Raw genomic sequence first — 25170 nt, 5'->3', positions numbered from 1 at the left:
AAGTATTACCAGCTTCTTAGATTCACTCCTTGCCGTAGATATGTCCTTGGTTACCATTCCTTTTAGCTTGACATAGCCCTACATGAGTGGCACAAGATCACTAGTTCTCAATAACAACATTTGTATAACATTTTTGCCAAATGTTACACAACAGAAATTTGCCCCATGGACTGATTTAAATGAGAGTTGTCATTATGTCGTAATGACTTTTAACTGGAAAATCTACAGTAAATATAAAACAAAAAATTTAAGGAATATCTTATTTAACTTATGAATCTCTGTTGTATGACATATAGTAGAGCATTAAAATCAGTATTACATTTCACACATTCCTAAAGCTGGCTATACATTTTAGATATGACGACAGTTTACGTCCCTGCAACTAAAGAATTAGGTATGTTAAAATCCAACCAGCCCCACCATTCTCTCTCCTGGCAACTGCCACTGGGGAGAGTCGGGAGACCCCATACACATTAGATGGTTGACTAATCCAACACATCCCATTTAGTACAGTGTTAAAGGGGTATTCCGGGCAAAAACATCTTATCCCCTATCGAAAGGATAGGGGATAAGATGTCTGATCGCGGGGGGCCCGCCGCTGGGACCCCCCGCGACCTCCCTGCAGCAGCCCGCATTCTATGTGTAGCTGCATCTGCAGTTTGGGAAACAGCCGGGCTTCTGAGACGGGGATGTGACGTCACACCACGCCCCCTCCATTCATTTCTATGGGAGAAGGCGTAACGGCCGCAACGCTCCCTCCCATAGACATGAATGTAGGGGGCGTGGCGTGACGTCACGTCCCCATCTCGAAAGCCGGGCTGTTTCCGAAACTGCAGATGCAGCTACACATAGAATGCGGACTGCTGCAGGGAGATTGCGGGGGGTCCCAGCGGCGGGCCCCCCGCGATCAGACATCCTATCCCCTATCCAAGGGGATAAGATGTTTTTGCACGGAATACCCGTTTAAAGGTATTTATGACTGGAGATTTCTTCTTGTGTACAGTATATGCGAATTTTTGTGTATATTGATCCCTCCCTTCTTTTAGCTCCTCTATCACGTGATATTGTGCATGCACATGCAAATTTTATGGTGAATGCGCATGCAAATTTTATAGTGCATACAAGAAAAAAGGCAGCGAATATTGCGAATATGCGAATTTATGATGAATATTTGTCCGAATATGGCCTATGCCGCGCAACACTATTCACCAGCTTTTCGCAAAATCTGAAGTTCTTGGCGGCCAGGGGCCCAAGTTGCAGCTGTAGGGTCCTGGGAAGTAGTACAGTCAAGGTCTCAGCAAAGGATCAGAAGCCGAGCTAAGGCTAGGTTCACACGGCCACTGACACCACCGAGATCTGATAGACCCTATCGACTTGAATAGGGTACATTAGGGATCCGGTATTTTAACGGAGTTGAGCGCAGAAAAAAAAATCGAATATGCACAATTTTTTTTCTCCGCTCACCTCCTGTTGTTTAGATGGACTAGCTGACAGAGCTACCAGCAGGGATCCAGCAGGAATCCACCAAATCCACCACTCACAGTGTGTGCATTGCAATTTTTTCAATGGTACATGCTCGAATTTCAGCAGCGCTGGGCACAGGAAGCTAAGCCCTGCTTGTCTATCAAACAGGGAGAAGGCGGGGCTTGAAAGCAGAAAGGTGTTGTGGTCTGAGGGCACAGCAGACCCTGAGCCACGCCTCTTTGACACTTCAAAGACACAATACAGTAGTTTTTTTCTGTGAATTAAAGCAATGACATACATACCTGAAGGTACGACAAGCATTCTATATGTAAGCGCTATTACACAGTGCTGGACATTGGTGAGCGTTTTGTAGATAACAGCTTCAGTTTAAAGGGGCTCTCCTCTTCCAAGCATCTTATCCTCCAATTAAATGGATAGGGAATAAGATGTCTGATCGCGGGGGGTCCTGCCGTTGGGACTCCCTGCAATCTCTGAGTCGGTAATCGGGGCATCCAGAACACAGGAGCTTGGAGCTTCCGTGCTTGTGACGTCACGTGAAGTCCCCTCCATTCATGTCTATGGGAAGGGGTATGATGGCTAGTACATAGCTGCCACGTCTCCTCCCATAGACATGAATGGACGGGTGTGACAGCTGTGGTCGCCCGTCATCCGACACGGAGCAAAATTCTCTGTATGCTGGATTACCGGGGTGCTGCGCCAGAGATCTCAGGGTGTCCCAGTGACCAGACCCCCATGATCGGACATCTTATTCCCTAGTGGTAAAATATTTAGCATCAAAGTACCCCTTTAAGAATAAAAAGATTTAGAAAATAAATTTGCTTTTACTCACCAAAATGTAAAAGTATTTTCAGACAGAGAAGTCATAGATAAGGCATTTGCATGTTATATACATTGTCGATTATTTCACATCTATAAAACTGAACATACAGTTGTACAATCTAAGATGTATAGTAAAAGGCAGTGCATGGCCTTGTACTGGGGGTGTGGAGTAGTGTATATACAGCTACTTAAAGCAACAAGAAGTGCTAGAAGCATAAATAAGGTGTTTCACATAAATGTTGTTGCCATCTAAACCACTATAGAGACTTTCATTCAATTTCTTCTTCTTTTTTTTTTAATAGATAACTACTAAACTACTGAGAACAAAAACATTCAGAACCGGAAGTCTCAGCTTAATATTAGGCTTAGTGGCCAGATTGAAAACTGCAAGATTTCTGAATTATTTGATCATATAGATAGCAAAATGGAAAATTAGAAGAAAAAAAAGCTTGATTTAAACAAGAGCTAATTTTCTGATCACTCTTCCCTTGTAATCCTTTAAAGAATTGTTATGTATATAATCTGTCTGAGACACAAACTGGTAGGATTTCCCCATGGCAACCATTCACAGCTCAGCTTTCATATCTTAAAGGAGTTATCCAGCATAAGGTGATTTAGTACTTTCCTGCCAGATCAGTAATGGACATGCTTAGGAAGGATGCGTGCTTGTCTTGGGGCAAAATTGCTATGTTCACAACACTGCTGATTTCTTTTTGTGAACTGGCTATTTCCTGTCAGAGTTCCCTCCCTTTAACTACAAGTCCCATAATTCCTTTTTTGCAAGTGTGAGGTCACTTTTCCCCCTCCCACACATCAGCCACCCCACCCATTGAAGCACATATGAGCTCTCTTTTTTATGCAATTGACCAGAATTTTCTAACCGAGGTGCCTCCAACTGCAATTTTCTGCAAAATGATCTCCCTCCCACCCAGCAGTCACTCCACCCATTCAAGGAAAACAGGCTCCCTCTAAACACCTGACTAGTGATGTAATGTCTTGGGCCGCACTGCAATCTGGGAAAACTTGAGATGACACTCATCTTGTATGCTGTTAAAAATAAACTTTGGGGCAAAAACCACATAAGAATTGCGTGACCACCAAGAAACACAGGTACAGACACTATATTATGAACTACACCAACTTTTTATGTTAAAAACTAAATTCTGTACAACACCTGCTGTAAGGCTGAAATAGTGGAATTGAGCTATAAACATGATTGTTCAAGTTCTGAGATTTTAAAGCCCATATCATCTGCTTCATCTTGTACCATAGATTTAAAGCATTACTGTCATTCAACCATGTCAGAAGTTAAGATCAGTCAGGGGCTCTGTGCTGAGACCCCCTCCAATCACTAGTAGTAGTCAGGTGAAGTACACGTCAGTAAATCCCTGGATTGGTGATCAGTGCAGGAAATGAGCTCTATAGACTATAATGGAGCCCATCTCCTGGAATTATATTTAAATGTCTGTAATGCTTTAAGTAGGAAAAAGGTAGACAACAGCAAGAATATAATTGTTATATTAATAAAACATTTCTATTTTTTTCAGTAATATAAACAGTGCACAACAGAACAATACATATGTACCCACAAAATAAACATATTTCTTAAATGCTGGACAAATCCTTGAACAAGGACTAAGCAAATCATGGTCTACAAATTAAGTACTGGTAAAAATAATATGATATAATTGTACTCACAAAGTTATGAGTTAAAATGAAGAATACTGGAATGGTGAACCCTTGCCATGTAGTGTTTTTACAATGGCCATTTTGATACCCAATAGTTTTATGGCAGCGGTCCAGAGGAGGATGGCAGCTGATGCCAAAGCTTCAGCTCCGCTTTCGTACCCTCCTCAGCGGCTGTGGCATCCTCCATTGTTCAGGCAGCGGTTCTCCATGTCACAGGGTTCTTCATCATTCCCTTATGTGACTGGTCTGGTCAACAAGGAGGTGCAAGTGCCAGGCGAATCTGAACCGACACTCACACCTTCTAGAGGCAGGATATTTAAACCTGTTTTATTTATTTTTTATGAGCCTGTGAGGTTTATTCCCTACATCATATAGCATCTAACTTCCTGAGACCTGCCCTTTGCTTGTGCTTTGCTTTTGCTTTGACTATCCCTCTGACTGCTGATTTTGTACTACGCCGCTATCTAGGTTTGAGACATTTTCTATCCAAACTCTGCTTTTGTCTTGTAATTTTGTACTTTTTTGCCCATGTGTTGCCAACTTGGTTCATCTGACTATTCAGAATACTGGCCACCCAGTTAAGGGCCACCATTTTGGCAGACTGTTCATGTAGGCAGTGGCAGTGGTTTGAGCAAGTATCAGGACTGCACTGTTTTCTAGCCTAGACATGACACTCCCATGTCTGTCATAAATATCTGCATATTGGGCCATGCCAGAGGAAAATGCAGTTTCCCTACACAGTCTGGCACTGTCAGCATACATTGGACACTGTCCGAGGGTGAAGGGATAACTGCTAACATTCAGTTGTCAATTGTCAATTTAGACATGGGAATTAATAATACAGGGTCCTAAGAAAAGACGGTTCAAAATTACTGGTTCATGAAAAATACAGGTATTCACTAAAGGAAAGCTGACGGGTAAACTTTGTAAGCACTTAACCCTTTTACCAGTCCAAGGTCACAGCACCAAAGCACCAAAACCGAGACTTTGGATACAGTCCTAGAATTTCTAGTTGCCAGCATAGAGGAGTCATCTAATGTTGTCCTTCATCTCCATTGCTTGTAATCCTACATTTAGCTTCATGCAGAAAATTATAAATTAAATGAGAAAAAAAAAGAGATTATAAAATGGCTCTGAAGTGGCTTCAGGTGCTCTGGCAGAAGTATCATTTTATTGTTTATAGAAGAAATGACAAGTGTTTAAATGAATGTGTGAATTTCTCATCGTGAATAATTCATTAAATCGGGTAATGGTCCAGCTGTTGTAGTGAAGATATTCACTTGGTAGCAAAAAATGGTTAATTCATTTGCACAATTTCTAATTGATCTGAGGCAATAACATATAAAAAGAATATATATTCGCACTGTATGTTGGGAATTTTCAGTATACACAGTACATTAAGGAATATGAAGTTGAATACAAGAGGGACTGGAAACTCTCATTCTTAAATTATTAAATTTGTAAATGTGGACAATAAGGCTCATAGGCTCATGATGGTCTATGCACCCTAGTTTAATAACAATATAATAATTATCTTTTTTTTAGAGATATTTAAGACAAAAGGAGAGTGTCCCAAAAGAGTTGACACACCCCTGTTTTGGCAAATGGAGTATAATTAAAGGGGTACTCCGGGGAACTAAACCCATAGCCCATCTTTAACCTCTCATCAACCTATTTAGTTGTCTAAATATCATTCATTAGCTATATAGAGCACTTTCCCCTTTTTGGTTGTCACTTACATGCAAGAAGTGAGAAAATGACATCACCCAGCCATCCACTCTGTCTCTGTCCAAATCCCTCTCTGTAAGCAGCCCCCACCTTCCTGAGAGACACAGACCATGTGGTTTCTGCCCTGCACTGATGAGTCATGCTGTCTTTAGTGCAGAAAACTAGGATGTGTGTGCAACCTCAGCCAAATTAGACACTGAACCTCTCTCTGCTGCTCAGAGCAAGAGGGTGGGGGTTGGCAGAGCAGAATGATTGCTGAGAGATGTAGGCAGGGGGCAGAAGTATTGCAAAGAATATCACCACACCATGCATATCAATGCGTAATGTGGTGGAGCTTTTTCCTGTATACATGCTTCCCAGGAGTACCCCTTTAACCCCTTAAGGACCGGGGTTTTTTCAGTTTTTGCATTTTCGTTTTTTGCTCCTTGCCTTTAAAAATCATAACTCTTTCAATTTTGCACCTAAAAATCCATATGATGGCTTATTTTTTGCGCCACCAATTGTACTTTGTAATGACGTCAGTCATTTTGCCCAAAAATCTACGGTGAAACGGAAAAAAAAATCATTGTGCGACCAAATTGAAAAAAAAACGCAGTTTTGTAACTTTTGGGGGCTTCCGTTTCTACGTAGTACATTTTTCGGTAAAAATTACACCTTATCTTTATTCTGTAGGTCCATACGATTAAAATGATACCCTACTTATATAGGTTTGATTTTGTCGGACTTCTGGAAAAAATCCTAACTACATGCAGGAAAATTAATACGTTTAAAATTGTCATCTTCTGACCCCTATAACTTTTTTATTTTTCTGTGTATGGGGCGGTATGAGGGCTCATTTTTTGCGCCGTGATCTGAAGTTTTTAATGGTACCAAAAATGCACTATTTTGGACTTTGGAATTTTTTTGCGCGCACGCCATTGACCGAGCGGTTTAATTAATGATATATTTTTATAATTCGGACATTTCCGCACGCGGTGATACCATATATGTTTATTTTTATTTACACTGTGTTTTTTTTTTTATTGGAAAAGGGGGGGTGATTCAAACTTTTAATAGGGGAGGTGTTAAATGATCTTTATTCACTTTTTTTTTGCAGTGTTATAGCTCCCATAGGGACCTATAACACTGCACACACTGATCTTTATCATTGATCACTGGTTTCTCATAAGAAACCAGTGATCAACGATTCTGCCGCATGACTGCTCAGGCCTGGATCTCAGGCACTGAGCAGTCATTCGGCGATCGGACAGCGAGGAGGCAGGTAGGGGCCCTCCCGCTGTCCTGTCAGCTGTTCGGGATGCCGCGATTAGCCGCGGCTATCCCGAACAGCCCGACTGAGCTAGCCGGCCACTTTCGGTTTCACTTTTAGCCGCGCGGCTCAGCTCTGAGCGCGCGGCTAAAGGGTTAATAGCGCGCGGCGCCACGATCGGCGCTGCGCGCTATTAGAGGCGGGTCCCGGCTTCACTATGACGCCGGGCCCGCCATGATATGACGCGGGGTTACTGTGTAACCCCGCGTTATATCAGGAGAGCAGGACCAAGGGCGTACCTGTACGCCCTTGGTCCTTAAGGGGTTAAGGCTACACAAATGTACCCCTAGCCAGTATTGCAGGCAACATGATGTAGAGTGAAACAACTAGGCAGCTACTTGAGGGCAGGTTGAAATGATCTGCTCTGCTAAACACTGGTGGCAGCATTATTCTTCCTCAGTTGGGGATTGGCTGAGTGGGCATTTCCTGATGAGATGAAGAGATGATCATACCAGGATCTTGGGGGACCAAGGTAGATGAGCATGACATGGTTAAACTGTTATGGCATACAAGCAAACTGTAACTTTTATGGAGATGATGGTGGTTGATAAACTAATAAGATTGCCTTTTTATTCCTCAGCCAAGCGTCAAGGAGAAGAGCTGAACTGCTTAAGTGCCATGTTGGTGAGTTCTCCCCCATCCTTACTTTCCAGCCTCTTCTTGACTAATGTACAGGGCTTAGCTTACAATCAAGGGGGTGCTGGGACTTTAGAATCCCAACCCCACTTCCTTGGCACTTTTAAAGGGGTATTCCGGCTTTATACATCTCATCTCATAGGACTCCTCTGTGCTCTCTCCTGTCTGATAGGTCTCCTATGTGCTCTCTCCTGTCTGATAGTACTCGCTGTGCTCTCTCCTGTCTGATAGTACTCTTCTGTGCTCTCTCCTGTCTGATAGTACTCCTCTGTGCTCTCTCCTGTCTCATAGGACTCATCTGTGCTCTCTCCTGTCTCATAGGACTCCTCTGTGCTCTCTCCTGTCTGATAGGACTCCTCTGTGCTCTCTCCTGTCTGAAAGTACTCCTCTGTGCTCATTCCTGTCTGATAGTATTCTCTGTGCTCTCTCCTGTCTGATAGCACTCCTCTGTGCTCTCTCCTGTCTGATAGTACTCATCTGTGCTCTCTCCTGTCTGATAGGATTCCTCTGTGCTCTCTCCTGTCTGATAGGACTCATCTGTGCTCTCTCCTGTCTGATAGGACTCCTCTGTGCTCTCTCCTGTCTGATAGTACTCCTATGTGCTCTCTCCTGTCTGATAGGATTCCTCTGTGCTCTCTCCTGTCTGATAGGACTCCTCTGTGCTCTCTCCTGTCTGTTAGGACTTCTCTGTGCTCTCTCCTGTCTGATAGTACTCCTCTGTGCTCTCTCCTGTCTGATAGGACTCCTCTGTGCTCTCTCCTGTCTGATAGGACTCCTCTGTGCTCTCTCCTGTCTGATAGTACTCCTCTGTACTCTCTCCTGTCTTACAGGACTCCTCTGTGCTCTCTCCTGTCTGATAGTACTCCTCTGTACTCTCTCCTGTCTGATAGTACTCTTCTGTGCTCTCTCCTGTCTGATAGGACTCCTCTGTGCTCTCACCTGTCCTATCAGAAACAAAGAAGTGCTAACCCACCCTCACTTACTGGAATTTGTCCATGGCTGTGCTTCAGCTTGGACAAAGGCATCATTTTATAAGTCATGATTTTATAAGAAAAAAGGAAATAACATTTTCTTAGACGTATATTAGAAAGGTTAATGTTTTGTCAAGATGTACAACGTATGAAAAGTTTTTGTACTGGACAGTGCTTATTTAAGTCTATACATGTTTTCTATCAAAACAAGATTGAGGCTTTGTATGTAAACAATATTGCCCTTTTCTTGATAGCAGAAAAAGTCTAGAAAATGGTAATTGAAGACAAGTATATTGAACAGATCTGAGAGTAGCAAAAGTAATGACAAAGACCAGAGGCACTGATTCTAGTTCTGTGTCTCTCACTTTCTCTTTTTACATAAATATTTATTGCTTTTCGAAATTGAAATATAACCACAGCTCCCAACTGAGTTAAAAAAGGAGATATAATATCAATACCACAAACAAGCCTAATACATAACAGTGCCATAAGAGAAGAAATATAGGTATGTTGAAGGAGATGATTTAAAGTATTTAGAATTCCAAGGAATCCAATGTTGAATCCATTTTGGATTAGTAAGAGTCTCTGAGGAAAGACATTGTGAATGGACACTGCAGAAAACATCATCAAGGGGGGGGGGGGATTTTTTCAGATTGGGCTAATTAAAGGGGTACTTTGGTGGAAAACATTTTGTTTTTTTAAATCAACTGGTGCTAGAAAGTTAAACAGATTTGTAAATTACTTCTATTAAAAAATCTTAATCCTTCCAGTACTTATTAGCTGCTGAATACTACAGAGGAAATTATTTTCTTTTTGAAACACAGAGCTCTCTGCTGAATCACGGGTACAGTGCTCTCTGCTGACATCACTGTCCATTTTAAGAACTGTCCAGAGCAGCATATGTTTGCTATGGGGATTTTCTCCTACTCTGGACAGTTCTTAAAATGGACAGAGATGTCAGCAGAGAGCACTGTGGTCATGATGTCAGCAGAGAGCACTGTGTTCCAAAAAGAAAAGCATTTCCTCTGTATTATTCAGCAACTAATAAGTACTGGAAGGATTAAGATTTTTTTTAATAGAAGTAATTTACAAATCTGTTTAACTTTCTGGCACCAGTTGATTTTAAAAAAAAGTTTTCCACCGGAGTACCCCTTTAACCCCTTAAGGACCAAGGGCGTACAGGTACGCCCTTGGTCCTGCTCTCCTGATATAACGCGGGGTTACACAGTAACCCCGCGACATATCACGGCGGGCCCGGCGTCATAGTGAAGCTGGGACCCGCCTCTAATAGCGCGCAGTGCCGATCACGGCGCAGCGCGCTATTAACCCTTTAGCCGCGCGCTCAGAGCTGAGCCGCGCGGCTAAAAGCGAAACCGAAAGTGGCCGGCTAGCTCAGTCGGGCTGTTCGGGATAGCCGCGGCTAATCGCGGCATCCCGAACAGCTGACAGGACAGCGGGAGGGCCCCTACCTGCCTCCTCGCTGTCCGATCGCCGAATGACTGCTCAGTGCCTGAGATCCAGGCCTGAGCAGTCATGCGGCAGAATCGTTGATCACTGGTTTCTTATGAGAAACCAGTGATCAATGATGAAGATCAGTGTGTGCAGTGTTATAGGTCCCATAACACTGCAAAAAAAAGTGGAAAAAAAAAGTGAATAAAGATCATTTAACTCCTCCCCTATTAAAAGTTTGAATCACCCCCCTTTTCCAATAAAAAAAAAAAACACAGTGTAAATAAAAATAAAAATAAACATATATGGTATCACCGCATGCGGGAATGTCCGAATTATAAAAATATATAATCAATTAAACCGCTCGGTCAATGGCGTGCGCGCAAAAAAATTACAAAGTCCAAAATAGTGCATTTTTGGTCACTTTTTATATCATTTAAAAATGAATAAAAAGTCCTATCAATGCAAAAATGGTACCGTTAAAAATTTCAGATCACGGCGCAAAAAATGAGCCCTCATACCGCCCCATACACGGAAAAATAAAAAAGTTATAGGGGTCAGAAGATGACAATTTTAAACGTATTAATTTTCCTGCATGTAGTTATGATTTTTTTCAGAAGTCCGACAAAATCAAACCTATATAAGTAGGGTATCATTTTAATCGTATGGACCTACAGAATAAAGATAAGGTGTCCTTTTTACCGAAAAATGTACTACGTAGAAACGGAAGCCCCCAAAAGTTACAAAATGCCGTTTTTTTTTTCAATTTTGTCGCACAATGATTTTTTTTCCGTTTCACCGTAGATTTTTGGGCAAAATGACTGACGTCGTTACAAAGTAGAATTGGTGGCGCAAAAAATAAGCCATCATATGGATTTTTAGGTGCAAAATTGAAAGAGCTATGATTTTTTAAAGGCAAGGAGCAAAAAACGAAAATGCAAAAACGGAAAAACCCCCGGTCCTTAAGGGGTTAAATACTTGCAGAAATAAGAATTTGATGAATACTAGTGCTCATGAAAAATGGAATTGGCTTTGTTTGAATTTCCAAATCAGGTAAAGCAAGAACTTCCAATATAGGAATGACTAAAAACTATAAAATCTAACACTAAAGATCTTCTTTCAGCAGTGGCGTCGCTAAGGGGGGCTAATAGGGCTATAGACCAAGGTCTCAGTCCCATAGCCTCAGGACTCAGGTTTATTATTTCCACAGCTGGTGGCTTCCGGGAAGGGACATAACATGCCAACACGTAGGCATGCCAGATGCCGTCGGCCAGGGCCGGACTGTTGACCTCCTCACAATTTTTTTTTAAGTTTGTGGTTCTGCCCATGCAGTAGCCTTGCTTTGGACTGTCCCCCAAGTCTCCTCATATGGGGCAGGGACACGACCCCTTTTACAGCTGCAGCAGCTGCTGGGAGCAGATGTCCCCCACACAGGCATGCACATCTGCTCCTTGCCCCTGCCTACAGCTGTGAAGTGGGGGGGGGAGGAGTCTCCTTGATGGGGGAGGGGGCACACCTGAGCTGTGAGCCTTGCCTCCGACCCTGCTGCATCTCCAGCGCCCAGACTGGAAGAGGGTGAGTGGACCAGGAAAGGGTGAGGGGGGGGGGGGGGAGATATGCATAAAAGATTGAGAGATGCTTGGTCAGTGTTTTCTAACCAGGTTGCCTTCAGCTGTTGCAAAATTACAACTCTCAGCATGCCTGAACTGTCTGGGCATGCTGGGAGTTGTAGTTTTGCAACAGATGGAGGCCCCCTGGCTTGAAAACACTGTCCTAAGTAATAATAGGGGCATTGGGGAAACATAACAAACATTATGCTTACCTAGCTCCATTCCCTGAAGGTCTGCTGCAGATTCCATTTCCTCCTTGAGGACCTGGAGTCTTCTCTGTGCTCCCGACAACCAGATGGTTCCAGGACCTTCCCACTCAGCCAATCAGTGGCCACAGTGGTGTCATGTGTCAGGCCAGTGATTGGCTGAGCAGGAAGGTCCTGTAAGTTCCATAAGACACCGAACTGCATATAGAACGGGATCTGTGGCTGACCTACAGGGGACCAGGGCTAGGTAAGTAACAAGTTATGTTTTCCCCATGCTCTGACACAACATCAGTAGGGGGAGATGTGACATCATGGGAAGCGGAGGGGGGGGGGGGAGGGGGGCAGAGTTAGGAATGTGATGTAATGTCCCAGTCTAGGATATACTCCTGTACCTAGGCCTTGTCAGGTTGAGTCCCTCATTGTCCTAGGGGCTATCCTGCAGCATCTCCACCATAGTAGTAAGTCTAAAGTTACGTATAGTGTTGTAAATACAGTATAGTGCACAATGTTATGCATATCCTGTTTCCCCCGAAAATAAACCCTACCCCGAAAGTAAGCCCTAGCAGGATTATCAGGGTGGGCTGCAATATAAGCCCTACCCCGAAAATAAGACCTAGGCCAGGGGTAATCAACTGGCAGACCGTGGTCCAGATCCGGACCTTATCCGCCAGTAATGCCCACAGACTTCCCAACCCCCAACCCCCCCCCCTTGGCTGGTCTTGCGGCAAGTTACCGTAACCGAGCCGGGGCAGGGACGCCGTTGCTTTAAAACGTCCGCGCCCCCAGCTGCTAAGCAACAGAAGGAGATCTCGCCGCCACTGAGAGCTGCAGCTTCCATACAGTACAAGTTGCGGACGCTACCGTATGAAGGTAGGGAAGTGCTGGTCTCCGCTGGGGATGAAATGTGTACCGTAGTTTATTATGGCAGAGGGTTGGGGGGCACTGTAGGAGTGTGGAGGAGGACGACGGGGGAAGGGGAGGATGGGGGTCTGTTTGTGTGGAGGATGGGGGGCTGCAGGAGTGTGGAGGATGGGGGGCTGCAGGAGTGTGGAGGATGGGGGGGCTGCAGGAGTGTGGAGGATCGGGGGCTACAGGAGTGTGGAGGATCGGGGGGCTGCAGGAGGATGGGGGGCTGCAGCAGTGTGGAAGATGGGGGGTGCAGCATCCTCCCCACTGCTACAGCCCCCCATCCTCCACACTGCTACAGCCCCCCATCCTCCACACTGCTACAGCCCCCCCATGTTGTTCAAGGTACATACCGCCGTAAATAAATAAGCCCTACCCTGAAAATAAGCCCTAGTGTGTTTTTTGTGACTAAAATTAATATAAGAACCGGTCTTATTTTCGGAGAAACACGGTAGGAATATAAAGTATAAAGGACCTTTAAGGACCGTTGGAGGTATCACCTGTTATGTTCACATGATATGCTATGTTACCCAGAGAGCACCAGTTGACCACCTGACCTGCAGCTTGACCTATGGGCTTCTTGCTCAGCCCCCCTTTATAAGAGTGGGAGCCATTACAATCTCGCTCTCTTACCATTCTATGTCTGCAGTATTGAAGTCTGACCCAAAAGTACTGCAAGTCCCAGCAAGCTGCAAGGCTCTTTCCGTGTTACTGGTCGACTCTCTGGGATTCTGGCCTAGCTGTACAGAATTTAACAACTGTCTAACCTCAATAAAGCTACCGTTAACCCTTACCTGGTCTTGGACTATTATTGCCCTGCCTAACCTTGGGATAGCGGTGCTACCGTTCGGGTGGTTACCGGAAAAAACACTCTGGCATCACAAACATTAGGGGTTAATACCAACTTGCCTCTGGGCTATACGATCTGCCCCATCCACCTACACCCTTCAAACCCCGTGGTCACTCCACAACTTTGGCGTCACCACAGTGACATGAGGGTGTGGACATGAAATGGGGGATATGTGACATGGGGAGAGGTGACAAGGGTGAGGAGATGTGACATGGTAGGAGATGTGGCAAAGGAGGAGATTTGACAAGGGAGCAGATGTGACATGGGGAAGATGTGATGTTACATAGGGGAAGATGTGACATTGAGGGATTGACATGAAATTGGGGGATGTGAAATGGGGGGATAGACATGAAATGGGGGTGTGGACATGAAATAGGGGGAAATGTGAAATGGGGGTGTGGACATGAAATGGGGGGATATGTGTGAAATGGAGACATAGAAATTAAATAGGGGATAGAAATTAAATCTGGAGGAGGAGGACAGAGGGGTACAGGTACAGTGTGTGGCAGGGGGCCACATTGCCACACTGGCAGGATTATAATGATTATTGTCTTTATACAGAGGATGAGGATCTGCTGACAAATTAAGGCACCTATGATGTTCGGGCGTCAGACTCTGCAGTGGAGAATGTAGCTGGAAAAAGTCCTGGTGTCTGGACCAGAGGAAGATGAAAAGAAAAGCAATGAGAACAGAGAAGACATCACTCAGGTCACTGATATCATTGTGTGTTCTCCTGACTGTCCCATCAGCTGTAGTCACTTTCGGCAGTGATGATGAATGAAACTCTACCCCAATATGTGGCTCTCCAGCTGTTACAAAACTACAACTCCCATAATGCCTAAGGCTCTCCTGGCATGGTAGGAGTTGTAGCATGACAGTTGAAGAGCAACTTGAACTGAGGGGATCAGTCTGAGTCTCAACAGTCAGACCCCTAACAAAAAATGGGCTGCTTATTCTAAAATTCCTGAGCCTATTTTTGGCCCTAGTCCGGTCCTGCCATAGATTTAGCCACACCACTTTTTGACAGAGATTCTGAAACCCCAAAAATTCAGATACTTCTTTACCAAGTATAATTGTCAAGCATCTAAAATAAAATATATTCTTAGACAGAATTGGCCAATCATTTTGAACGACGCAATACTTAGAGAAATAGTTCCCAAAAAAATCTGAATGCCACATTTAGACGCTCTCTCAGAATCTGGTCGTTCCCAGTAGATTAAAAAATTATGCAGAAAATAAGGATGCCATTAGTAACAAAAATAACAATACAAATAAGGATACAAACAATTGTTATCGGTTCACTTACATTAACTTCTCCATTAGTATTTGGTTGTTCACCTTGTAATAAAAAAAATGCCATTGTTGTGTAATGAGCAGAGAAAATATTACTTCTTATGAATCTTTCCAGACTTGTAAGAAATTCTCCACTATCCACTTAGTCAATTGTGAGAATCGATTTGCTATTTATCTCCTGTCCTGCAGTTGCCGTTTGCAATATGTGGGGCGCATGGGCAAACATAGGTCCAAAATCTGTAATGGCTTTTTACTCCATAGTACTTCAAAATATTTTACCACTGTTCACCAGAGCAATATGGATTATCTTTGTTTTATAATATTGGAAATTATCCCTAAAAATAACCCCAAACTGGTATCAACATTGGATCAACCGTGAATCCTTTTGGATTTTTTAAGTAGCCACTTTATCTCCACAAGGTTTAAACAAAACTATAGAAAATGTCTGATAGTCTAAGGTGTGAATATACTTTTTATACTTTTATACATATGCATATTTTTATACGATTGTTGACATATACATTTATTTATTTTTTGATACATGTTCTTTCATATAGTTTTTTTACTTATTTTATTGGATAGTATTATACGGATGTATTTGCTACTTCGTCCTTTTGCATGAATGTTATATGGTTGCAATTGTATACATTTTTATTTATTGTACCTGTAATGGTTTATTTTTCTATAATGTTATGCATTTTATTCATTGTGGTTTGTAAAGAGTTAAAGGGGTATTCCAGGCCAAAACTTTTTTTTATTTATCAACTGGCTCCTGAAAGTTAAACAGATTTGTAAATTACTTCTATTAAAAAATCTTAATCCTTCCAATAGTTATTAGCTTCTGAAGTTGAGTTGTTGGTTTCTGTCTAACTGCTCTCTGATGACTCACGTCCCGGGAGCTGTGCAGTTCCTATGGGGATATTCTCCCATCATGCACGGCTCCCGGGACGTGACATCATCATTGAGCAGTTAGACAGAAAACTTCAGAAGCTAATAACTATTGGAAGGATTAAGATTTTTTAATAGAAGTAATTGACAAATCGGTTTAACTTTCCGGAGCCAGTTGATATATATATAAAAAAAAGGTTTTGCCTGGAATACCCCTTTAATCTTTTACTATATAATGAATGGCTTTGTTACACCTGTCATGCCTGAAGAAGCTGTATGTTTTAACTATTAAATCTCCTTTTATCCTCGAACCTGTGGTGAATCCAGTTTTATATGTACCAGTCATTCTATTACTACTATCACCCAATTATGTTTTACCAGTTTATATGTGTCAGGCATACTATTACTACTATCCCCCAATTATGCTATACTAATGCTATATATTATACTACTAATATCACCCCCATAATATTATACTTGTGCTACATGTGTCAATCATCCTACTACTATCACCCCCATCAATAACCCCATTTTACTTTACCAATGATTCTACTTGAAGGAGCAAATTCTTGCAACTGGTGGTTCTTGTCACGATGCCGGCTGGCAGGTAGTGGACCCTCTGTGCCAGAGAGGGATTGGCGTGGACCGTGCTAGTGGACCGGTTCTAAGCCACTACTGGTTTTCACCAGAGCCCGCCGCAAAGCGGGATGGTCTTGCTGCGGCGGTAGTGACCAGGTCGTATCCACTAGCAACGGCTCACCTCTCTGGCTGCTGAAGATAGGCGCGGTACAAGGGAGTAGGCAGAAGCAAGGTCGGACGTAGCAGAAGGTCGGGGCAGGCAGCAAGGATCGTAGTCAGGGGCAACGGCAGAAGGTCTGGAAACACTGGCAAGGGACACACAAGGAACGCTTTCACTGGCACTAAGGCAACAAGATCCGGCAAGGGAGTGCAAGGGAAGTGAGGTAATATAGGGAGTGCACAGGTGATAACTCTAATTGGAACCACTGCGCCAATCAGCGGCGCAGTGGCCCTTTAAATCGCAGAGACCCGGCGCGCGCGCGCCCTAGGGAGCGGGGCCGCGCGCGCCGGGACAGAACAGACGGGGAGCGAGTCAGGTAGGAGAGCCGGGGTGCGCATCGCGAGCGGGCGCTACCCGCATCGCGAATCGCATCCCGGCTAGCAGCAGGATCGCAGCGCCCCGGGTCAGAGGACGTGACCGGGGCGCTGCAGCGGAGGAGGTGAAGCGAGCGCTCCGGGGAGGAGCGGGAACCCGGAGCGCTCGGCGTAACAGTACCCCCCCCCTTGGGTCTCCCCCTCTTCTTGGAGCCTGAGAACCTGAGGAGCAGACTTTTGTCAAGGATGTTGTCCTCAGGTTCCCAGGATCTCTCTTCAGGACCACAACCCTCCCAGTCTACTAAAAAAAAATTTTTTCCTCTGACCTTTTTGGCAGCCAAAATCTCCTTGACCGAGAAGACGTCCGAGGAGCCGGAAACAGGAGTGGGAGGAACAGATTTGGGAGAAAAACGGTTGAGGATGAGTGGTTTGAGAAGAGAGACGTGAAAGGCATTAGGGATACGAAGAGAAGGAGGAAGAAGAAGTTTATAAGAGACAGGATTAATTTGACACAGAATTTTGAAAGGACCAAGATAGCGTGGTCCCAACTTGTAGCTAGGGACACGGAAGCGGACATATTTAGCGGAGAGCCATACCTTGTCTCCAGGGGAAAAAACGGGGGGAGCTCTTCTTTTCTTATCCGCGAACCTCTTCATGCGTGAAGAAGCCTGTAAGAGAGAATTTTGGGTCTCTCTCCATATAATGGAAAGGTCACGAGAAATTTCATCCACAGCGGGCAGACCAGAGGGCAAGGGGGTAGGGAGGGGGGGAAGAGGGTGACGGCCGTACACCACGAAAAATGGGGATTTGGAGGAAGATTCAGAGACCCTGAAGTTATACGAGAATTCGGCCCATGGAAGGAGATCTGCCCAGTCATCCTGGCGGGAGGAAACAAAATGTCGCAAATAATCACCCAGGATCTGGTTAATTCTTTCTACTTGTCCATTGGACTGGGGATGATATGCAGAGGAAAAATTTAATTTAATCTTGAGTTGTTTACAGAGAGCTCTCCAGAATTTAGACACGAATTGGACCCCTCTATCCGAGACAATCTGCGTAGGCAACCCGTGAAGACGAAAAATGTGTACAAAAAATTGTTTAGCCAACTGAGGCGCAGAAGGAAGACCAGGAAGAGGAATGAAATGTGCCATTTTGGAGAATCGATCAACGACCACCCAAATAACGGTGTTGCCACGGGAAGGGGGTAAATCAGTAATAAAATCCATACCAATCAGAGACCAAGGCTGTTCGGGGACAGGCAGAGGATGAAGAAAACCAGCGGGCTTCTGGCGAGGAGTCTTATCCCGGGCACAGATAGTGCAGGCTCGCACAAAGTCCCCAACATCCGTCTCCAGAGTTGGCCACCAATAGAAGCGGGAGATGAGTTGCACAGATTTCTTGATGCCCGCATGACCTGCGAGATGGGAGGAGTGACCCCATTTGAGGATTCCGAGGCGTTGGCGTGGAGAAACAAAGGTCTTTCCTGGAGGAGTCTGTCTGATGGAGGCAGGAGAAGTGGAGATCAGGCAGTCAGGTGGAATGATGTGTTGCGGAGGGAGATCAACTTCTGAGGCATCCGAGGAACGAGAGAGAGCATCGGCTCTAATGTTCTTATCGGCAGGACGAAAGTGGATCTCAAAATTAAATCGGGCAAAGAACAGAGACCACCGGGCCTGGCGAGGATTCAGCCGTTGGGCCGACTGGAGGTAGGAGAGGTTCTTGTGGTCGGTGTAGATAATAACAGGAAATCTTGATCCCTCCAGCAGATGCCTCCATTCCTCAAGTGCTAATTTAATGGCTAGAAGTTCTCGATCCCCGATGGAGTAGTTCCTCTCCGCTGGAGAGAAGGTCCTAGAGAAAAAACCACAAGTGACAGCATGCCCGGAAGGATTTTTTTGTAGAAGAACAGCTCCAGCTCCTACTGAGGAGGCATCAACCTCCAATAGGAAGGGTTTGGAAGGGTCAGGTCTGGAGAGCACGGGAGCCGAAGAAAAGGCAGACTTGAGTTGTTTAAAGGAGTCTTCTGCTTGAGGAGGCCAGGACTTGGGATCAGCATTTTTCTTGGTTAAAGCCACGATAGGAGCCACAATGGTAGAAAAATGTGGAATAAATTGCCTGTAATAATTGGCGAACCCCAAAAAGCGTTGGATAGCACGGAGTCCGGAGGGGCGTGGCCAATTTAAGACGGCAGAGAGTTTGTCTGGATCCATCTGTAGTCCCTGGCCAGAGACCAAATATCCTAGAAAAGGAAGAGATTGGCATTCAAACAGACATTTCTCAATTTTGGCATAGAGTTGGTTGTCACGAAGTCTCTGAAGAACCATACGGACATGCCGGCGGTGTTCCTCTAGATTGGCAGAAAAAATTAGGATATCGTCCAGATATACCACAACACAGGAGTATAATAGATCACGAAAAATTTCATTGACAAAGTCTTGGAAGACGGCAGGGGCATTGCACAGTCCAAAGGGCATGACCAGATACTCAAAGTGTCCATCTCTGGTGTTAAATGCCGTTTTCCACTCGTCCCCCTCTCTGATGCGGATGAGGTTATAGGCGCCTCTTAAGTCCAATTTAGTGAAGATGTGGGCACCTTGGAGGCGATCAAAGAGTTCAGAGATGAGGGGTAAGGGGTAGCGGTTCTTAACCGTGATTTTATTAAGACCGCGGTAGTCAATGCAAGGACGTAGGGAGCCATCTTTTTTGGAGACAAAGAAAAATCCGGCTCCGGCAGGAGAGGAGGATTTACGGATAAAGCCCCTTTTTAGATTCTCCTGGACGTATTCGGACATGGCAAGAGTCTCTGGGGCAGAGAGAGGATAAATTCTGCCCCGGGGTGGAGTAGTACCCGGGAGGAGGTCGATAGGGCAATCATAAGGCCTGTGAGGAGGTAGAGTCTCAGCTTGTTTTTTGCAGAAAACATCCGCGAAGTCCATATAGGCCTTGGGGAGACCGGTTACTGGAGGAACCACAGAGTTACGGCAAGGGTTACTGGGAACCGATTTTAGACAGTTCTTGGAACAAGAGGACCCCCAACTCTTGATCTCCCCAGTGGACCAATCCAGGGTTGGGGAATGAAGTTGAAGCCAGGGAAGTCCAAGGAGAATCTCCGAGGTGCAATTGGGGAGGACCAAAAGTTCAATCCTCTCATGATGAGATCCGATGCTCATAAGAAGGGGCTCCGTGCGGAAACGTATGGTACAGTCCAATCTTTCATTATTTACACAATTGATGTAGAGGGGTCTGGCGAGACTGGTCACTGGGATGTTGAACCTGTTGACGAGAGAGGCCAAAATAAAATTTCCTGCAGAACCAGAGTCCAAGAAGGCCACTGTAGAGAAGGAGAAGGCAGAAGCAGACATCCGCACAGGCACAGTAAGACGTGGAGAAGCAGAGTAGACATCAAGGACTGTCTCGCCTTTGTGCGGAGTCAGCGTACGTCTTTCCAGGCGGGGAGGACGGATAGGACAATCCCTCAGGAAGTGTTCGGTACTAGCACAGTACAGGCAGAGGTTCTCCATACGGCGTCGTGTCCTCTCTTGAGGTGTCAGGCGAGACCGGTCGACCTGCATAGCCTCCACGGCGGGAGGCACAGGAACAGATTGCAGGGGACCAGAGGAGAGAGGAGCCGAGGAGACGAAACGCCTCGTGCGAACAGAGTCCATATCTTGGCGGAGTTCCTGACGCCTTTCAGAAAAACGCATGTCAATGCGAGTGGCTAGGTGAATAAGTTCATGTAGATTAGCAGGAATTTCTCGTGCGGCCAGAACATCTTTAATGTTGCTGGATAGGCCTTTTTTGAAGGTCGCGCAGAGGGCCTCATTATTCCAGGACAATTCTGAAGCAAGTGTACGGAATTGTACGGCATACTCGCCAACGGAAGAATTACCCTGGACCAGGTTCAACAGGGCAGTCTCAGCAGAAGAGGCTCGGGCAGGTTCCTCAAAGACACTTCGGATTTCCGAGAAGAAGGAGTGTACTGAGGCAGTGACGGGGTCATTGCGGTCCCAGAGCGGTGTGGCCCATGACAGGGCTTTTCCGGACAGAAGACTGACTACGAACGCCACCTTAGACCTTTCAGTGGGAAACAGGTCCGACATCATCTCCAGATGCAGGGAACATTGGGAAAGGAAGCCACGGCAAAACTTAGAGTCCCCATCAAACTTATCCGGCAAGGATAAGCGTATCCCAGGAGCGGCCACTCGCTGCGGAGGAGGTGCAGGAGCTGGCGGAGGAGATGACTGCTGAAGCTGTGGTAGCAACTGTTGTAGCATAACGGTCAGTTGAGACAGCTGTTGGCCTTGTTGCGCAATCTGTTGTGACTGCTGGGCGACCACCGTGGTGAGGTCAGCGACAACTGGCAGAGGAACTTCAGCGGGATCCATGGCCGGATCTACTGTCACGATGCCGGCTGGCAGGTAGTGGACCCTCTGTGCCAGAGAGGGATTGGCGTGGACCGTGCTAGTGGACCGGTTCTAAGCCACTACTGGTTTTCACCAGAGCCCGCCGCAAAGCGGGATGGTCTTGCTGCGGCGGTAGTGACCAGGTCGTATCCACTAGCAACGGCTCACCTCTCTGGCTGCTGAAGATAGGCGCGGTACAAGGGAGTAGGCAGAAGCAAGGTCGGACGTAGCAGAAGGTCGGGGCAGGCAGCAAGGATCGTAGTCAGGGGCAACGGCAGAAGGTCTGGAAACACTGGCAAGGGACACACAAGGAACGCTTTCACTGGCACTAAGGCAACAAGATCCGGCAAGGGAGTGCAAGGGAAGTGAGGTAATATAGGGAGTGCACAGGTGATAACTCTAATTGGAACCACTGCGCCAATCAGCGGCGCAGTGGCCCTTTAAATCGCAGAGACCCGGCGCGCGCGCGCCCTAGGGAGCGGGGCCGCGCGCGCCGGGACAGAACAGACGGGGAGCGAGTCAGGTAGGAGAGCCGGGGTGCGCATCGCGAGCGGGCGCTACCCGCATCGCGAATCGCATCCCGGCTAGCAGCAGGATCGCAGCGCCCCGGGTCAGAGGACGTGACCGGGGCGCTGCAGCGGAGGAGGTGAAGCGAGCGCTCCGGGGAGGAGCGGGAACCCGGAGCGCTCGGCGTAACAGTTCTAATTCTAATATGAAGGCCCTTCAAATCCACTTCAAAACAGAACTGGTCCCTGAAAAATTTAGATTTTTAAAATGTTGTGAAAAATTGGAAAATTGCTGATGAACTTTGAAGCCCTCTGATGTCTTCCAAATGTAAAAACATGTCAACTTTATGATGCAAACATAAAGTAGACATATTGTATATGTGAATCGAAATGTAATTTATTTGGGATGTCCATTTTCCTTATAAGCAGAGAGTTTCAAAGTTTAAAAAAAAAAAAAGCAAACTTTTACATTTTTTCATCAAATTTTGGAATTTTTCACCAAGAAATGATGCAAGTATCGACAAAATTTTACCACTAACATAAAGTAGAATATGTCACAAAAAAACAATCTCGGAATCAGAATGAAAGTTAAAAGCATCCCAGAGTTATTAATGTTTAAAGTGACAGTAGTTAGATGTGCAAAAAATGGCCGGGTCCTACAGTGAAAATTGGCTGGGTCCGTAAGGGGTTAAAGGAGTAGTCCAGTATTGGAAAACATATCCCCTATGTTAAGGATAGGGGACAAGTTTCAGATCGTGGGGGGGGTCAGACTGCTGGGAATAGCAATAGCAGAAGTACAACTCCCAGCTTGTCCTCACTGCCAGTAGCGGGACACAAGCTGACAGTGGGAGGATTTTTCCTCCAGGTATGAGCCCTGCACTCACAGCTGTCAATCAAGGAAGTGTGTCCATGACATAGGTGATGATGTATGGACACAGCAGTACTAGTATGTGTCCAAGCAGCCAGGGGGGCAGTTGTTTGACTGGCTTTTTCCGCATGAAATAATGAAAATTTTCTAATGAAAGCAATTGCAAAACCTATTGGTTTTGCATGTTTTACAAAATATCAAAAGTTTTAGTATCTGACAGTGCCCATTTAACTTAAATATCCATATCATGGGAGGAAGTATTTACAAATTTGCAGAAAATTATTATGTTTAACAATAATAATAATAGTTTAATATTAATAGTGTATGCTATACTCAAGTCCTATATTTCCTATATCAACAAGATACACCTATAAAGTAATAGTGGCCTTATTGAAATAGATATGAGCTAGAAAGATAGATGGATAGATATGAGATAGATATAAGATAGATTTGAGATAGAAAGATATGAGAAAGATAGATATGAGATAGATAGATATGAGATAAATATGAGATAGATATGAGATAGATAGATATGAGAGATAGATATGAGATAGATAGATATGAGATAGATATGAGATAAATATGAGATAAATATGAGATAGATATGAGATAGATAGATATGAGATAGATAGATAGAGATAGATAGATTTGAGATAGATATGAGATAGATAGATAGACATGAGATAGGTATGAGATAGATATGAGATAGATATGAGATAGATATGAGATAGATAGATAGATAGATATGAGATAGATAGATAGATATGAGATAGATAGATATGGGATAGATAGATTTGAGATAGATATGAGATAGATAGATATGAGATAGATAGATAGAGATAGATAGATAGATAGATTTGAGATAGATATGAGATAGATAGATAGATATGAGATAAATATGAGATAGATATGAGATAGATAGATAGATAGATAGATATGAGATAGATAGGAGATAGATATGAGATAGATTGATAGATATGAGATTGAAAGATAGATATGAGATAGATAGATATGAGATAGATAGATAGATAGATATGAGACAGACAGACATATGGATAGATAGATATATAGATAGATATGAGATAGATAGATATATAGATATGAGATAGATAGATATGAGATAGATATGAGATAGATCGATATGATATAGATAGATAGATAGATAGATAGATAGATAGAGATAGATAGATATGAGATAGATAGATAGATATGAGATAGATAGATAGATAGATATGAGATAGATAAATTTGAGATAGATATGAGATAGATAGATAGACATGAGATAGATATGAGATAGATAGATATGAGATAGATATGAGATAGATTGATAGATATGAGATTGAAAGATAGATATGAGATAGATAGATAGATATGAGACAGACAGACATATGGATTGATAGATATATAGATAGATATGAGATAGATAGATATATAGATATGAGATAGATAGATATGAGATAGATATATAGATAGATAACATATGAAAGCACATTTAACTAAAGTATCCATATCATGGGAGGAAGTATTTACAAATTTGCAGAAAATTATTGTTTAACAATAATAATAATAGTTTAATATTATGCTATACTGGAGTCCTATATTTCCTATATCAACAAGATACACCTACAAAGTAATAGTGGCCCATGGAGCTATCGAGAGTTAGTATTACTGTTATTATTTGAGAGACACGTCAGCAAAACTTCATATTTTATGCTATTTGCAATCATCTAAAATTCGTAAGTCAAGATAAAAAAAAAATTATACTTTACAAGATACAACTATAAGAGCAAAACATACAAGAATCCAGACATACCGCATCCATGGTTGCTTATTAATGTGTGTATGTAGATGTCACATTGTAAGATGTATGGGACAGGAGGGAGGAACCCTAGGGCAGACAGTATGGGTTACACAAGCATATACTTTAGATAACACAACATGTATAATAAAAAGAAAAAGCATCAAATTCCACACACTATGAAATAAAGAGATAAATTACAATACCTGCATGAGTCTTAAATATCCAAGGGGTAGGCAGGTGAAATGAGTCCAAACCAGTCACATCCATAGACCAAACCTTCCAGCTCTAAAGGGATATTTAAAAGCCTGAAATGAATATATTTCCTGGTCAGAGAAATGCACCTAGTAAGCTGATCACATGTAATCCAGTCCCTGATAAGAGACATGGAGCAGCAGGACAAAAGGAGGCTGCTATTTAAGAGTATCCTAATGTAACCCACTGAAAGCCCAACTACAGCGACTACTACTTCAAAGCCTAGGCAACTAGAAGTCCTTTCCAAGCGGAGAGCGTTCCTATTTGCATTACAAAAGAAGACCTTACAAAGAATACCGGGCCATTGTGTTTAGGCCTTTAATTTCCGCAGCTTAATTATTAATGAATCACACCTTTCATGCTCACTGGAATAGAGATATGTTATTTA

At 44.1% G+C, this 25170-nt stretch overlaps 1 protein-coding gene across 1 annotated transcript in view; it reads right to left on the bottom strand.

Moving 5' to 3' along the window:
- Positions 1–24783, bottom strand: part of ANKFN1 (ankyrin repeat and fibronectin type III domain containing 1) — a 597928-nt gene extending 573145 nt beyond the window's left edge. The window contains exon 1 of the mRNA XM_056550598.1: positions 24734–24783. The gene's annotated coding sequence lies outside the window, so the exon portion shown is untranslated. The remainder of the gene's footprint in view (positions 1–24733) is intronic.
- Positions 24784–25170: the final 387 nt, after the last annotated feature.

Source organism: Hyla sarda, chromosome 13 (assembly GCF_029499605.1).
Source record: "Hyla sarda isolate aHylSar1 chromosome 13, aHylSar1.hap1, whole genome shotgun sequence".
Taxonomy (NCBI): Eukaryota; Metazoa; Chordata; class Amphibia; order Anura; family Hylidae; genus Hyla; species Hyla sarda.
Note: the sequence above shows the minus strand (reverse complement) of the source record. Positions and strands in the feature narration are given on the sequence as shown.